We start from the raw sequence: 18,674 nt of genomic DNA, 5'->3' as shown, positions 1-18,674 counted from the left end.
GACAGTTGCCTTATCCAGCTAATACCTTTCAGGACATAAAGGTAAAGGTAAAGGTTCCCCCGCACATGTGTGCTAGTCGTTTCCAACTCTAGGGGCCAGTGTTCATCTCCGTTTCAAAGCCGAAGAGCCAGTGCTTGTCCAAGGACGTCTCTGTGGTCATGTGGCCGGCATGACTAGACGCCAAAGGCGCACAGAACGCTGTTACCTTCCCACCGTAGTGGTCCCTATTTTTCTACTTGCATTTCTTTTACGTGCTTTCGAACTGCTAGGTTGGCAGAAGCTGGGACGAGTAACAGGCGCTCACTCTGTTACATGGCACTCGGGATTCGACCCACCAAACTGCCGACCTTCTGATCAACAAGCTCAGCGTCCCCTTTCGGGACATACTGGCATTTAAATACAATTGCTCACCAATACCAGATGTAGTTAAATGGCAGAGGAATTGAATATTTGAAAGCTTGACAGATGTATTTTTAAGATGCTTAACTTAAGAACGGTCAGATGGGTTCTGTTTAGCTTTACACTAGGAATTACGCACTTATGTCTCTTTAGCATCTAGCCTCTGGATTTACCTGGGGAAAATTCTTCCCACTTTCAGGTGAAACTTGAAAAATTAGAATATCGTGCAAAAGTTCATTTATTTCAGTAACGCAACTTAAAAGGGGAAACTAATATATGAGATAGACTCATTACATGCAAAGCAAGATAGTTCAAGCTGTGATTTGTCATAATTGTGATGTTTTACAGTGGTTCTCCTCCTACCTCCTGGGTCATTCGCAGTCGGTGTTGGCAGGAGGGCAGAGGTTGGCCTCGAGGCCTCTCGTTTGTGGAGTCCCTCAGGGGTTGGTCCTCTCGCCCCTCCTGTTCAACATCTATATGAAGCCGCTGGGTGAGATCTGTCAAGCCCCGCCGGCTTGCCACCCACCCGGGCCTCGACACCGCCTCCACCGACACGGGGGAGCGGTTCCTCCCTCCCCCAGCAGACTGCCGTCTCCTGCACTCACCTGCTTTCCCGGACCGCAGCAGCTTGCTTCCGGCCAGCAGACGTCCATGCTGGCCGCGCCGGGGCCCGGCGGCCACGCGACGCCGAAGCAACCGGCGTTGGAGCCGCCAGCCGCACTCACCCCCAGCCAGAAGACGCGGCGTCGGGCTCCCGCCGACCAGCTGATGGGCACGGCCTCGCCCGGCCAACACGAGCAACGCCGGGTCTCCGCCGCACAGCTGACTGGCCCACCCACAACCGGGCGGCTGACGAACGCGCTCTCACCTTGCCGGCGAGGACGACCCCGGGCGCCCGTCAGACAGCCGGTGGGCACGTCTGCACTGGCCGGACTCCCGGTGCCTCGGCGGCTGGACCCAGAGCCACGGGCTGCGCCTGCACCCGGGCCCTGGGAACAACGCCAGCCATCCGCCTACCGGCCGGCGGGCACAACACCAACGGAGCGCCCTGCGGGAACACAACCACAGCCTGAGCCGAGACGAGTAAGAGACGATGGAGGAGTGGCCGGAAGGTCTGACCTGCCGCAGGCAGCCACAGACAGGGGGGTGGCCATGCCCATGCTGCCTCTCCCTCTGGCTGGGCGTTCAGGTGGGCCCAGGGGGGATCACGCAGTTGCAATGCCGGGACAGACAGGGGGGCGTATGGAGGCGGAAGGACAGGCCGTACCTGAGGAAAGGCCCGGCGGGCCGCAGCAACGCACGGGGTGGGTGGTGGCTGTGCAGGGTGATGGGTGGGGCTTTTATGGGGAGGTGGGCAGATGCCGGTTTGCTCTGAAGGGGTGGGGTTAGGGTGTAGCCGCATGATAAAAAAGCGTTGAGGCTGTATGCCTCAACGCTGACTTTACCACAGTTTGTTTTGTGAGAGGTGAAGAATAAACCTTGTCACCCATACCTTTGGTGTGTTCGTGATTCTTCGCAGAGGACGTCATGACAGTAAGTCAGCGTTGCTCTGGGATACCTTCTGTTGTTACCCACGCTTTGGGCATGGCAGAGGATCCACAGGGGCTTGCTTTGGCAGCCGATGGGGAAGGGGCCGTGGGGGCTGCAGCAGCAGTACCGCCCGACCTGGTTGTGGCGGAGGGGCCGGTGGTGTGGCCAAAGACCAAGGGTGTTGCAGACACGGCCGTTAGCAGCGAAGGCAGGGAGGAAGGGCCTCCGGCTCGCAGTGGGGAGTGGTGGTACAGTCCTGCACTGGAGCACTTGGACCTGGCCCGTGGAGAGGTCCGCTCAGGGGTCTCGGCGGCGGCTTGGAGAGAGCGGCGGCTGACGGGGGAGGAAGGCGAGGAGTGGAGTTACTCCACGGCTCCAGGAGCCTATACATTGGACGTGTTACGGGACCGTTTTGGGGAGTTTGGGTATCAGGAACCCACACCTTGGTCGCCTTCGGGTCCGGGCCGGGAAACACGGTGGTGGTCGCTGCAGAGGCTGATGCCTGGCCAGTCGGGCCAGCCCGGTTTCCGCTTGGCGAGCCCGAGGTTCCGTGGCCCGCTGTCACAGCCGACGGCTTCAGGGACCGTTCGAGCCGAACGTCCACCCCCCCGAGGCATTGGACCAGGCAGAGCCTGCCAGGTGGACAACGACGGCTGGGGCTACCACCAGGCCATGGAGCGGGCAGTACCAGGCCCCAGGTACGAGGGGCCCCAGGTGGGGTCCTGGGGCCCGGGGTTGTTCTGGGGCCCTCCGCCTCTGCCGGTGACGTACGATGGTCACCCTGACCGGCTCGCCATGTTCCTGAGCCACACCATCCATCATCTGGACCAGTACGGTGCGGCCTACGCCTCCCAATGGGCCATGTTGGTGGCCATCACCGCGAGCCTGCAGGGAGAGGCCGCGGCGTGGGCGGCTGACCTGTATGGGGAGCACGCCTGGGAGCTGGCCGATGTTGGACTGTTCCTGGAAGCACTGCAAACGCAGTTCGAGGACGTGGCCCGTACCCATAGGGCTGTTCCTGCAGCACATCGGGTCCACCCAGGGTCTGAGCTCTGGCTACCACCCGAGCACCAACGGAGCCGCTGAGAGGGCTAACGCCACAGTGGAAAGGCTCCTCAGGAGTTACGTGTCATACCAACAAACAGACTGGGTAGACCTCCTTGTGTTTGCTGAGGTCGCCCACAACAACGCCGTGCACAGCAGCACGGGCTTGACACCATATCAGGTGGTGGCAGGGTATGACCTCGTCCCTGTCCCTGAGTGTGGACAGGGGCCGATGACACCCACCGGGCCCGGGGAGTAGATGCGCCAACTAGGGGGTGCTTGGAAGGTCGCTAAGGAGGCGATGGCAAAGGCCCAAGCATGGGTCAAGGAGCAGGCAGACAGGAAACGGGAACCTTTTGAAACCCCCAAGGCCAGGGAGTGGGTTTACCTGTCGACCAAATACTTGCAGTTGTGGGTACCGAGCAGGAAGTTAGGCCCCAAGTTTCTTGGCCCTTTCCAAGTGGTCCGAGTGATCAACCCCGTGACTGTACAATTACGGTTGCCAAAGTTCTTAGGGAAGGTTCACCCAGTCTTCCACAGTAGCCTGCTGAGACCCGCCAGGGGGATGATAGGGAAGGCAGGTGGAAACACACCGGGGCCTGTTCACGGGGACCAGTACGAAATACAGGCAATCCTCGATTCACGGGTACGGAGGGGGCAAGTGCAGTACCTTGTATTGTGGAAAGGATACCCACTGGCGGAGGCCTCTTGGGTGGGAAAAGGGGACGTCCGAGCAGCTCGTCTGGTCATGGCCTTTCACCGTACACATCCGTCCAAACCGGGGGGGTGGCGCCGGGGACTCAGTGGCCTGGGTCCGTGGACGTCCATCTTGTTGTTCTTCCTTTGCAGGTGGGCATGTGGTAGGGGGAGCCAACTGTCAAGCCCCGCCGGCTTGCCACCCACCCGGGCCTCGACACTGCCTCCGCCGACACGGGGGAGCGGTTCCTCTCTCCCCCAGCAGACTGCCGTCTCCTGCACTCACCTGCTTTCCCGGACCGCAGCAGCTTGCTTCCGGCCAGCAGACGTCCATGCTGGCCGCGCCGGGGCCCGGCGGCCACGCGACACCGAAGCAACCGGCGTTGGAGCCGCCAGCCGCACTCACCCCCAGCTGGAAGACGCGGCGTCGGGCTCCCGCCGACCAGCTGATGGGCGCGGCCTCGCCTGGCCAACGCGAGCAACGCCGGGTCTCCGCCGCACAGCTGACCGGCGCGCCCACAACCGGGCGGCCGACGGACGCGCTCTCACCTCACCGGCGAGGGCGGCCCCAGGCGCCCGTCAGACAGGGGGAGAGCATTCTTTGTGGGCACGCCCGCCCTCTGGAATCAGCTTCCTGCTGAGCTCCGGATGGCTCCCGACCTTCACTCTTTTCGCCGCGACCTGAAAACCTGGTTATTTGAGCTTGCCGACCTGGATTGAGGGATTGGGATTTTAAACTTTAGAATTTGTCTTGTTGGGGCTAACTTAACTTAATTTAATTTATTTTTTAACTTTGTATACCATGTTTTAACTGCCCTGTACACCGCCCCGAGTCCTTTGGGAGAGGGGCGGTATATAAATCCAATAAAATAAATAAATAAATAAATAAATAAATAATGGTGTACAGCTCATGTAGCATGGAGGCATTTGACTCCCTGCCACATGATTGGATAATCATGTGCCTAGAAATAACAGGAGTCAGTAGAAACATCAGAAAATTTGTGCGAAGATTGATGGCACAATGGAAGACATGGTTGCTGGTCAATGGTGATAGATTGGGAGAGGTTAACATCAAGGGAGGAATCTTTCAAGGAGACTCACTTTCACCACTATTTGTCATTGCACTGATTCCTCTGTCAACAATAGTGAATAACTCAGGCCATGGCTATCAAACATCAAAAACATCTGCCAGACTATCCCACCTTTTTTACATGGACATCTGAAACTGTATGCAAAAACACCATCTGAAATAGAATTGCTGCTCAACACTGTCCATATATATAGCCAAGACTGGACAAATACACAATGCTCACCATCAAATGAGGGAGGGAGAGATCCCTGGTGGTGCAGTGGTTAGAATGCAGTATTGCAGGCTAAATGCCCACATCCTAGAGTTCAATGCTGACAGCCTCAAGGTTGACGCAGCCTTCCATCCTCCATAAAGGTTGGTAAAATGAGGACCCAGATTGTTGGGGGGCAATATGCTGACAATGTAAACTGCCCAGAGAGTGCTGTAAAGCACTTTGGGGCATTATATAAGTCAAAATGCTATTGCTATTGCTATAAAAATAGTGAAAACTGAAGGAATAAAAATGCCCTATGGAAATAACATCAAGAGTCTGGATGAAGATAACTACAAACACCTGAGCATCCTTCAAGCTGGCAAAATCAAGCACAATGAAGTGAAGAAAAAGATTAGAAGTGAATACATCAAGACAGTGAAGAAGATCTTAAAGTCCAAAGTCAGTGGAGGAAATACCATCAAGGCAATTAACACCTGGGCAATTTCAGTCATTAGATACACAGCTGGAATAGTGGACTGGACTCAGCAGAACTAAAAGCCCTGGATAGGAAGACCAGAAAAATAATAACAATGAATGCCCTTCATCCTTGCAGTGATGTTGACAGACTCTGTGTGCCAAGGAAAATGGCTGAATGTGGAATGTTGCAAGTGCATCAGATGGCTGAGGAAGAAAAATGGCATTGGAAGAACATCTGAAGGACAGGGGAAAAGATGCACTGAAGCTAGTATACCAGGAAGGCTGACTGAGTACTGGAGAGACCAAACTGGCCTAAAAGAAAGACCAAATGAAGAATGTTAAAGAGACATGGGAAGACAAAGTATTACATGGCCAGTATATTAAAAAAACGAACAGGCAAAGCAGATAATAACAAGAGTAGTCAATTGCAAAAGGCAGCTTTACTAGAACAGCTTACATCCTGGGAGGAGACCTTTAACACCATCAAACATCAATATCTGCCTATCACAGGTCCTTGGGAAAGACTGGATAGGCGGATAAAATGCCAAATCCAGTCTGAACATCTGGCTAAGTAATAATAGTAAAAATCTAACTTGGATGAGTTAGGCCTGGGTATTTCCAGAAGTATTCTTTCCTTTTAATTAGTATCTTTCTAGAAGCAGCTAAATCTTTCAAAGGGGCAATTGTATCAGGTATAAGTGAGATTTGACCCATTTTTTATTCTTTAGTGGTATTTTACTTAGCTATAAAGACAGGTTATTGGGGGGGGGATTGTACAGACAATTCTTTTCCCCTCTTTATTCCTCCCTCCATTTGCTAGAGTATCTCTCCCTCTCTCTGTGCTAAGTGTTTCTTAAAATTCCTCCCCTGTGACAAGTGTGCTTTCAACTATAACCCCCAAGACCAAACAAAGAAAAAAGAAAAACTTTCTCTTTCCCAAACCAAAGGAAGAAAAACCAATTAGCTGAATAATTGTACTCTCACTCTTTGTACATATATGGTATTATATTGCATACATACTAATTCCATTGTAAGTGGTGAGTACATAGGTACAACTACATGTGCCTTGTATCCACAAGGATGTGGTGTCTTATATTTATCTGCCATAACTATGTATGTGTAAGTAAAAGAGAGATGTATTAAAAGGAGTAAAGAGTAATTGCGGCCCCTATAAAGGGCAGGATTGTGCTCATATGTCTGGCCCTGGCATTCTCCCCGCTCCTCTCCAGTCCAAAGTAATTACCTGAGTAAAATTCAATAAGACCGAGAGAACTATGCAAGCCTATTATATAAATGCAAGGGGGAGAGCCCCGGAGTGGGGTGAAACTCAGGTCAGCTCGTCTGACAAATATTAAAATATTGGAGGCGCTTGGGACACGCCTAGCTGTTTAACAATGACTGACAAAGTATGGAGAGGAATACAAAAACTTGCCGGTATCCAAGTCGAAAAGGCTCAGTTAGGCCTACAGTTGCTTGAAAGCTAGTGACCAATTATACCATAGGCTATAAAGCCGAGAGAAAGAAAGAAGAAAAAGAGAAAGGCTTCCTAACAGGAGAAAATAATCTCTGACATGGAGGAGGGGAACGTACAAGCGAAGAATCTACATTTCTGGTTAGTATTAAGGTTGTTTTGTGTGTTTTTTTGGGGGTGGGGGGTTGCTGCTGAAGTAGTCTGGGTAAGCGGCTGCATTTTGTATCCTGACTGGTAGCGAGCCAGCTTATGAATCTTTTTAACTGTGGGAGGAGGGAACGCGGGGAGCCGACTTCAAGAATGTTTAAGACATTCCCCTGCCCAACTCTGGGGACCATGAAACAGGAATGGGGGTGAAGAAGGGTGATGTGAATCGATCCTCCTCAGAGGTCAACGCAGTTCTAGACCGAAAGAGGACAGAGTGGCAGCCATAAGCATTGCAGCGATTCTTGCCCGACACCCCCCCCTCCCGAAAATGGAAACCGGCGCAACGTATGCCAGGAGGTTATAGTAGGTCTGTGCCGAGGTATTTAGGTGTAATGTCCTGGCAGGTGCTTTGTTCTATAGGCTATGCTGGTGAGAGAGATTCCCCTAGGAATCCCCTTTTCTCACAGGACCCCGAAGGGCGAGGCCCCTTTGTAGGCAATCCTTGCTCAACCATCCTCACGATCTATTTAATTTTATTGCACTTTGCAAACAGAATCCTTGGCCACATTTGTGGAGGTTGGGTTGTTTTTTTTAGCCCCGTTAACTTTCCTGTTTGAAATGCAGAAGTGTCTTGGCTAAATACGCCTTTCCAAACTTCCGAAAAGTTGAGACGTTTTAACTAGAGCAATCGAAAGCGCTTCTTCTCCACCTCCCAATTAAGCGCAAAAGCTTAAGGTGTGGGGAGGGGAAGGGGAGACACAAGGACCGCGCTTTATCTTTTGATTTCGGGGTATGTGTGCTTTGGAAGAGTAAACAGCGAACATTTCTGCTAAACGCTAGGGGTGCTAATGATACTGGGATAAACCCCTTCCCCCCATTTGTGTATTTGTACAAGGGATTTTTAAAACTGGTAGCACTGTTTCTGTTCTTTGGTTTGTTTGTTTTAAAAGACAAAATGGTCCTAATTTTTCATTCCTGGGAATGCCTGTATCTTAAGGAAAGTCTGTATCTTAAGGTGTTCTATGTACATTCTAGCCTTAAGTCTAGCTAAAATGTACATAGAACACTCCCCTCCCAAAAAAGGAAAGGAAAAAATGAAAAAGATCCAAATCAAAAGAAACACAAGAGTTGGTGTGTGAAAGATGTATTTTACCATATTTGGTAAACTTCCTTGAAGAAAGCAGGTATTTCTTTTTAACTTTGATCACCAGAATTGGGAAAAGAAGCTTACTTGGAAGTAAGCCACACTCATTGAAATCTATTCCTCACCAAGTGCTGTAGCTTAGTTCTGAACACCCTTTAATGTTCTTCTGCCAATCTATGAAGTTTGGTGTACTTTGGAAAGGGGTTTATTCCCCCTTATAAAGACAAAGTGACACTCCACAAATGTCAACACTCCATTTGTGGCTGAAGATAGTCAATCTGGACATAGTTAGAAGAAAGTCCTGCTGAATGCAGACTTGAAATATTATTTAATTTTTGATTATTGGAAAAAGGAACAAAGATGTTTTAAGAGTCTTTTTCAGTTGTGTTTTTTGGATGGGGGGAAGGGATGTTGTTTGTTAGGAAGCTGGGAAGGAGGGAAAACCCAAAAATAATGGTGATAAATAGTGAGCCCCTGTCTAGTCAAATTTCTTTCCAAATTTCTTTTGCTCTGTCTGAAATTAATATATTCCTGAAGTGAACAGTTTTGCTTTTCAAAATGCAATACATCCTATACAGTTTAGGTAAGAGCATATTCTTATTGGTCTCAGTGGAAATTATTTCTAAACACACTTGAGTAGGATTGAATTGTGTGCTTATGTGCTCTGCTGATAAAGGATGCCAGGCTCACAAATAGAACCCTGATGCATCTGCTTACCAGATACAATTTTATCTAGAGAAGCACACCTCAGGCTCCATAGCAGAATCCTAACTTCTGAAGAAAAGAAATAACTTGTTCTTCTGATAAATAAGTCTAGGTAATGAAAAGCTTTCTTTCTGCACTAACAGTGAAATCATATGACCTACATAGAAGTAAAAAAAAAACCTTTTTACAACCCTGTAATCCCTTAATTTGGGGTAGGAGTAGAGCACAGTAAATTCAGTAAGGCTTAGGGGACAAGTAGTACTGCATCCTAAAACAATATTGGAGTTGTACCCTACCTCTTTTGAACATCTGCTTACAGCTTTTCTCCCCTCTTTCCTACTTACAGAAGATTAATGGTTTACACAGGATACATATTTTATTGTTTTATATCCCCATTTTGGTGGTAGGATGGGGATTGCATTTCTTTGATCTTTTCTGTTCTTCATTTTTCTGGGGTTTGAAGGAAGTGCTAAGAAAAAGGCACCACTTCCTATTTCCCCATCTACCTCTACATTGGTTTCCAGTTTTCCCTGCCTTTTCTTCTCTACTTCTTACTTTATACAATTATCCAGAGTTGCCTAAAAATCTTTGCAATGTCTGCAACAAGTTATTTGTTAGTACAATGAAGCAGTACAAAGGAGTGATTTTCATTCTAATGAAAGGATAAAATTTGTCTAATGATAAATCTTGTTGAACTAGATTCAGAATGAATGTCTTCCTACTTAAAAGTTCCTCTAATCCACCAATCTATTTAAGTATTTACCTTCCCACCTTCATTTTCTTTCCCTAATTTTCAGATTGTTTCCAAAACTGCATGCTCTTTTGCGAAATATGAGACATTTGTTTTTTAAAAAAATATGGAATGCTTCACGAATTTGCGTGTCATCCTTGCACAGGGGCCATGCTAATATTCTCTGTATCCTTCCAATTTTAGTATATGTGCTGCCAAAGCGAGCACGAAAGATGAGAAAGTTATTGATTGTACTACAGATTCTGGTTATTTTGCACAAATTTGCAAAGGCATAAGGTTCCAAATATAGTTTCTTCTGGAAACTGGACTATTGTTTTTCCCAATACCAACCACATTTGCTGAAAACTAACATGTTTTTTTCCCTTTTTGGCAAAAGAAGAGGTCTGTCTTCTGTATGTACCCTGTAGATACGAATTTGTGTAAAAGAAGCTGCCTCACAAATTCGCTTCTAGGGGAATATGTAGTTGACACAAACCCTACGGAGCAGAGTGTAGCCTTAAAGGAAGAAGGGGAAAAAGAAAAGAGAATCAATTGAACTCATTTTTTTTCTTAAGATTTTTCCTTTTTCTTGTGTGTGGCCCTTGATGCACCTCCTTCTGTAAGCTTTAATGGAATATATATGTTACTGGCAATGTGTGAAAAGCTGGCCTATAGAATGCCTAGGAAATCTATAGAATGTGTGACTTTTTAGGCATAGTATGAAATGTCTGTTATTTTAATATGCTATATACTTTTCCTAAGCATTGTATATAATACCTACGCATTATACAGAATGACAAGAACTATTTAGGCAAAGTATGAAAAGAGAGTCTTGAAAAGTGTTAGGGTTAACCATTTATTGAAAAGAGGTATATGAAAGTGAAAGAAGAAACACAAAATAAAGTACAGAACTTTCTTATGAAAAAAAAACAAGAGAAAAAGACCAGTATTGACCTACTTGTTGCAACAAGGAAGGCTAGAATGGCATTTTAGCAGGAGTATTTTATAGTTTACGGGTTTGCCTTTTGGAATTTTAGAGAATGCCTAGGAAATGTGTGAAGTATTAAGCATTTCATACTTGGATGTCCCATTTTTGGCATTCTACAGCTTTTCTAGGCATTCTATAAAATGCCTAATTTCACACATTGACTTATTGTTTTCTAAAATACCTATCACAGGTGGTGGGTTTCCTCCCCAATTTTTACTATCATCTAAACATTTTCAATTGTTTTCTACTGGACTGAAATCTTATGGGGGGGGGAAGCACAGTAGAAGTAGATTCCTGCCCCATGGAGTTTACAAAAGAAAGATGGCACTGTAAGGCATATTGAAAAGGGACACTCAGGCTGTATGTGTTCCTGTGTATGTGTATGTCATGCAGTCATGTTGTATAGAACCCCTGTATCCACTTAATACACTTTTAAAAAATCTGATTTCTTCAGTTAATGCCCATCACAATCTGATGAATTTAGTCCCAATTCTGTCTTCTTCTGCTTAATGTTTATATGATTTTTCTCTCCTAAACTTGGGAAAGAGAACCAGTCTAAACCAGAAGCTAGCTGTCATATAAAGGATGACTCGAATTGGTTAATCCAAATAACCTCTATTTTCATCACTGGCTTGTCTCACTCTCCAAATTTAAGGAGGCAAGAAAATAAATTCATCATAAATCCATACACCCTGTTCTTTCCCCGTCCAGTTTATTTGTTCTCAACAAACTTTTAATTGATTTTTGGAGTTTTTAAAATATTCGCTACATTGGGAGCGTAAGGATGGGAGTTTGGGATTTTGTACCTTCCTGATTTTGGAGAGATTATGGAATACCCGACTTTGGGGGAAGTGAAATTATGATATTTTTAAAATATCAAAAGGGAATGCAGAGTACTGATTGTTGGTACTGCAGTGCAGAAGCCTATTTGGGTCCAGAATATATTTTGTTGTTGTTGTTAGTTGCAAAGTCATGTCCGACCCATCGCCTTCCTGTCCTCTACCAACTTCTGGAGTCCAGTTAAGCTCAGGCTTACTGCTTCAGTGACTCCATCCAGCCACCTCATTCTCTGTGCCCTCAATCTTTCCCAGCATTAGGCTCTTCTCCAGTGAGTCCTTCCTTCTCATTAGGTGGCCAAAGTATTTGAGTTTCAACTTCAGGATCTGGCCTTCTAAAGAGCAGTCAGGGTTGATCTCCTCTAGGATTGACCGGTTTGATCGCCTTCAAGTCCAAGGGACTCGCAGGAGTCTTCTCCAGCACCATAGTTCTGTTGGAAGAAAAGTCTTCATCATGGTTCCTCTCCAAGCGGGGAATAAACATGGCAACTGCTTTGGGAAGAAGGTTGTAGTTTATTGCAGAGGAAAGGCAGACAGAAAGATGGATCCAACAGGAAAAGGGCCTGAGCACATGTGGGTAGTGGGTTTTTATACCCCCTGGACTCTATTGTCTGGAGTTATTTCCTGTTTCAAGCTTTGTATTTCCTTTCTCAGGTATTCTGTCCTGAGCCTAGGTGTGCCCCTCTAGGATTCTTGCTGGTTGTCTATCCCAGCCCACCTCCCTGGGGCTGGGGTATGTAGATTTTAGGAGTCTTCTTAGCTTCAACCTTCCTGAATGGTTTACATCTGCATTTCTATAGAGTTGGTTTCTGCTTGGGGAAGGGAGACTCTTTAAGATCCTTTTAGGAAATATATTTTCCTGCCCTTTTAATATTTCCTTCTCTGGGGAGCTGACTTCCCACAATTCCCCCCCTTTGTGCCATAAGTGTGAATGACACACTTACTGGCACAAGATTAAAATTGGTCTGATCAGGGATACTTGGTAAACAAGCTTTAAACTGTTAATGCAAAAAGAAAAACACTAATGGAGGCAGCAGAAAAGGATTCCTGCCCATAAAGTTCTAAAAAGTCAGGGCTAAAATTAGGTGGAAAAGAAATTTATAGTTACCAATATTCTGTGCCAATTATTTTCAAATGTTGAATGTCACCTTTAGCTTCCAGTCAGGTTTGCACATTGCTCCCAAAAATCTTCACAGCCATGGTTTGCCTCAGTACCTAACCACTGGCTGCCCATTTTCAAGAGTTGTTTCCTGCCTTAGCTCTTAATTCAGTGAATCCAGGTTTGTAATTTGTAATGTCCAATTAATGTTAGCCAGTATAATAATAATAATAATAATAATAATAATAATAATAATAATAATAATAATAATAATAATAATAATAATAATAATAATAAGTTGGAAGGGACCTTGGAGGTCATCTAGTCCAACCCCCTGCTAAGGCAGGAAACCCTATACCATTTCAGACAAATGGCTGTCCAGTCTCTTCTTAAAAACTTCCAGTGTTGGAGCATTCACCACTTCTGGAGGCAGGTTGTTCCACTGGTTAGTTGTTCTAACTGTATCCAAGCAAGGCTATTCAATCCTTTAAATTGCACATAGTGAGCCCAATCTGAGTCCACCAGAGCAGGATATTGAGGGCTTAGATCTCTTTCCTGATACCTCCTCATGGCATACTGTATGAATTGCAAATCACCTGAGGGGTCCTGGTTCCCTTCCCCTTGGAATTTTGCTGGAGGTTGGAACTTTACTGAAGGTAAGTAGAAGGGAGACTCAATGTGATTCTAAATGGTGTATGTGTGTGTGTGTAGCTACTAATACAAACAGGCAATACAAACATTCTGGATAAATTTTTCCTCCCACCCTGTGTCCCAAGGTGTTCAGGACTTGCTGTGCCAACTATTCCCAAATGCCATCTCTCCATAAATACATTCAACTGGCTTATTACAATACAAATGAAGCAAGAAAGAAAACTTTACAATGAGTTTCCACCCTCCCCCCCATAGTCCAATTTTTCTTCTAAGGCTTCACGTGGGGTCCCATGGCTCCTTCCTTCAGTTTTTCACAGGTATCTGGGGGACTGGTAGAACATGGCATCTGGGTCAGCGTGTGCTCTTCTTCCAAAGGTTTTTTTGGGGGGTGTCATCTGTGCAGAGCTGAAAGACATGAGAACAAGAACTCCTCCCCCCCTTTCTGGGTGGACTCTCCCAGGAGGCAGACAAAGGCATGGAAAACAAAAGGATAAGAATTGAGAGTAGTAGAATTGGGAGGGGGGGGGGGTAAAAGAAGGACATCCCCTCCTCACCCCAAAGAAAAGTATCTTGGCAAATACAGGAAGAACCCTGTAAGTAGTCTGACTCAGTGGCCGCCTGAGGCTAAATAAACAAACACTTAACACACACACTGGCCACAAGGAATGTAGAACTGGCTAACAGCAATTAGAACTGATAGAATTAGAATAGGAACAACAAAAGGTACACAACAATAAAATAATTAACACTGGATCCCTCCTGAAGCAAATGTTAACACCTTTTAGACAGATTTGAGATAGAAATTAACCCAAACCCAATAATAGACACTGACCAACAAATCAGAGAAGACAAATTTAAACTCACCAAATTTAAACTCACCAATCAGAAATGACAATTTTGGAAACCATGAAAAGGTATAAGAACTCATGCTTAGGACCATTCTGTCTCACTAGCTGGGGTTTCATGCTGAACTGTCACTCAACTTGGGAGGGATTCCATGGATGAGAATCCTCAAGGGAAAAACAATTTTAAAAAGCTTGGGAAAATTTTGAAAAAAGTTTAGCACAATACCAACAAAGAAAAATAAAAGCTCTCAACAGATATCAGCATGGCTCTACAAAGAACTCTGTTAGGCATATGGTGATAGCCTACAATGTTGGGTTGAAAATATATTAACCATGATGTTGTGACTTTAAGATGTTAATTAGTCAATGGGTGTGTAAGTGTTCTCATGGCCATAAGAGGGGGCTAGGAACGTAGCTTCTTTCTCTCTGAATTCATTGCTCTCTACTATTACTGTTTTTGCTCTGTTTTGCTGTACTGTTGGTTTACTACTGTGATAAACCTGTACAACTGTGTTTTGACCTCTGGACTGGTAAGAAGACTTTGTATTAGGATTTGTACTTGGACTGTTATTTTTGTGTATGACCTGGACTGATTATTTTTGACTGTGCATTTTTGATTTTACACCACCTTAAAGTAAACTACTTTCTATTTTCACAACTCAGTGTATCTTGTGGTTACTGTGATCTTTTACTGCTCTCAATACCCTTCCTTGTCTGTGCAACTCCTTGGTAGCACAAGGAGACCTCTGCACAACAATTCCTAACACTGGTTATGGGCCCAGGCCTGTACTGAGAGTTAGTACACACAGTATCCTAGCTGAGTTTGTGTTAGCTGTCTGGTGTAACAATGGCACAAGAACAGTCAACTGGCATCTCCTGGATAACCCGGTTGGATGGAACCAACTATGTTTCCTGGTCCACAAAATGTAGCTTGCTTTTGCGCAAGGAAGGACTATGGACTGTAGTAAATAACCCACCTGATACTACTGCTTGGGATCCAGATGACGAAGACGATGCAAAAAAGATAGATGAGTTTAAACGTAACAATGAAAAGGCACTTTGCATTATTGGACTAACACTGAACGACCAGCAGCTTGTCCATATTCGTGGTGAGGAGTCTGCTGCTAGGTGTTGGGACATTTTGCGAAGAATTTATGTTCGTGACAGTGTGGGTGCACATATACACCTTACACGTAAACTGTTTAGGGCTCGTCTGCAGAAGAATGGAGATATGCTGACCCATTTGAACTACATGAAGGCAACTTTTCAAGAGCTTCATGAAAAGGAGCTGAGTTTTTCGGAGTTGCATCAGGTCTACATTGTCTTATCTTCTTTGGATGAAAGTTATGACGAGTATGTTTCTTCTTTGGAAGTCCTGACCAGAGAGAAACTGACATTGACGAACATTACTGGAAGACTGCTGGAAGAGTCCAGAAGAAGGCGTGACAGAGACCAGCTGAGAGAGACACAGCCACGAGAGGAGCAGCCATTCACCACTGCTTACAATGTCAAGAAATGTTATTCTTGTGGGGCTAGAGGGCATATAGCCAAATTCTGTAGGAAGGGTAGACAACAGAATGTGAATAGCGCTGGGAAGGCAAAGAAGGGCATTGGTTTGGCTGTTTCTGGTGAACCAACATCCAGAAATACTGAGCTATGGGTGGTTGATAGTGGGGCTTCACAATGTATCACCAAAGTGAAAGAGGTTTGTTAATATGAAAAACAGCAACCAATATGTTTCACTGGCCAATGGTTGGAGGATGAAGGCCTCTGGTGAAGGTAATTCCTATTGTCCATACATTGATGAACAGTTACCTATGTTGTATACACCTAAGCTAAGATTTAACCTTTTATCCGTGAGGGAGTTGGTTAAGGTTGGGTTTGTGGTAACGTTCAAAGGTGAGAAATGTATGATAGAGAGGAATGGAACCTGTGTAACTGCTAACCTGAAAAATGGTTTGTTTGTTCTCACTAGTAACCCGGTTAGTACAGTTAAAGCCAACTCTATATGTGAGAACAAGAAGCCACATGATGAGTGTATACATTTATTGCATAGGTGGTTAGGGCATGTGAACTTTAACTCACTACATAAAACAGTTGAGTTAGTACAAGGCATAAAACTGAAGCCATGTAGTAAGTATCTGAATTCCAATGCCTGTAATCAGGAAAAAAGTAAGGCAACTCCTGCAAACAGGTTAAACGGTTTCAAGACCACTGTCCCTTTGGAAGTTGTATTTGCAGATCTAATTGGACCCATGAAACCAAGTTTAGGAGGATCATGTTATATTTTGAGTATCCTTGACCACTACTCTCGATATGGTTTTTGTTATCTGCTTAAGTCAAAGGCAGACATTTGCCAACATTTTTCAAACTGGCTGAAGTTTGTCGAGAGGAAAACAAAGAGAAAGGTTCAGTGCATAATTACTGATAATGGCACTGAATTTACAAACAAACGCTTTGTTGATATGCTAGAATCAGCTGGAATTGAGCATAAACGTTCAGCCCCTTATAGGCGTCAACATAATGCATTTGTTGAGAGACGTGGGCAAACATTACAAGCCATGATGAGAACCATGTTAAAAGATTCTGGCTTAACAGATAAGACTGTGGGGGGAGGCAGCAAAATGTGCAAACCATGTTCTAAATATAGTGGTTAATACTTCTACTGGTAAAATACCATATACGCTATGGCATGGTAGAAAACCAAACCTTGATTATCTGCACACGTTTGGCACCCCAGCATGGGTCCACATTCCTGTACAACTCAGGAGTAAAGGCCAACATAGGGCTAGTCAATTATACTTCATAGGTTATGAATCTAATCATAGATCTTATCGTTTCTGAGAACAAGGCACAACTAATGTATATAATAGTGCAAGTGCCAAATTCCTTGAACACGGTTGGGATAGATTAGAACAAGAAACTGTTAACACAGATCCTCTAGTGTTTGAGGACCTCTCTGATGACATAGTTAGTAATGATAAGACATCTCCTGTAATTATAAAAGTTGAAGAGGAGATAGGGGAGATAAAAGATGAATCAGAGAAAGGAGAGGAGTCAGAAATTCAAAGCCCTGTAATTCCTTGGCGTTCAACGCGCATCAGACATCCACCTGATCATTATGAAGCAAGTGTAATATGTCAAGTTGATTTAGAGCCTTCTAACTATGATAAGATCAGGATGTATCCTGAAAAGGAACAGGCATCATGGAAAGCTGCAATGAACAGGGAGTTGAAGTCTTTGCAGGATCTTAAGGTCTATGAGAAAGCAAAACTGCCACCTGGTGAGCAAGCTATAGGATGTAAATGGGTTTATAAAATTAAGAAGGGACTAGATGGAACTGTAACCCATAAGGCACGTTTGGTTGCACAAGGTTTTGCCCAAACTACTGAGGATTATGATGAGGTGTTTGTACCCAGTCTGAGGGCAACTACTTTAAGAGCAGCTTTAGTGTGGGCGGCTAAAAACCAATATGTAGTTAACCATGTGGATGTGGAAACTGCATACCTACATGCTCCATTGCAACACACTATTTATTTAAGAATACCACCAGGAGTGACCAATGATAGAGACCTTGATTGTTGGAAATTAAAGAAAAGCCTTTATGGATTAAAACAATCTGGTTATGAGTGGAATAAATGTATAGTTAACGAGTTGCATGCGATAGGTTTTGTAGCCAGTAATGCTGATCCTTGTTTGTTTAGAAGAGAACACAATGGAGTATTATCTTTTCTTCTATTGTTCACTGATGATATTGCAATCATAACAAAAACTGAGTTAGAAGCACGAACCATTATTTCAAGGTTGCAAAACAAATTTACAATTAGGAACCTTGGGGAAATAAGCCACTATTTGGGGTTAGATATTGTGAAAATGAATAGGGGTTTTAAGGTTTCGCAAGCCAATAAAATATCTCAGTTTTTAAAGAGATACAATATGGAACTATGTAAACCAGCAAAAACTCCGATGGCTATGGATTTTAAGGACACTAATGTTGAGAGTCCTGTATTTGATAAGACTATGTACCAAACTTTGATAGGAAGCCTAATGTATTTTAGTAATTGGACTAGACCTGACATTTCCTACTGTGTCAACCAATTAGCTAGGTACAACAATGAACCAACTGTTAGACACTGGCAAGCGGCTAAACGATTATTGAGGTATTTGAAGCAGTCTATTCACTACTCTTTATATTTAGAGTTAAATCGTGAGTTAATCCTCAATGCATATGCAGATGCGAATTTTGCCTCTGATACAAGCACTCGTAAATCTACTTCAGGATTGGCTGTAATGTTGGGTGATTCTTTGATTGGATGGAAGTCCATTAGGCAAAAACACATAAGCCTGTCTACAATGGAGGCTGAATTTTCATGTCTATCAGTGTTATGTACAGAACTGCTAGCGTACAAACAATTATTGTTAGATATGGGTTTAACTGTAAAAGATCCATTTATCGTATATGAGGACAATCAAGCTGTGATAAAGATGGCAAACAATGCTGCAGTCAGAACAAGATCCAAACATACTGATCTTCATTATTTAAATGTCAGACAATGTGTCAAGGACAAATTAATACAACTGGAATATTGTTCATCGGATGTGAATGTTGCAGATCATTTCACTAAAGTC

The sequence above is a fragment of the Vipera berus genome, assembly GCF_964194415.1.
Source record: "Vipera berus genome assembly, chromosome: W".
Classification (NCBI taxonomy): Eukaryota; Metazoa; Chordata; class Lepidosauria; order Squamata; family Viperidae; genus Vipera; species Vipera berus.
Note: the sequence above shows the minus strand (reverse complement) of the source record.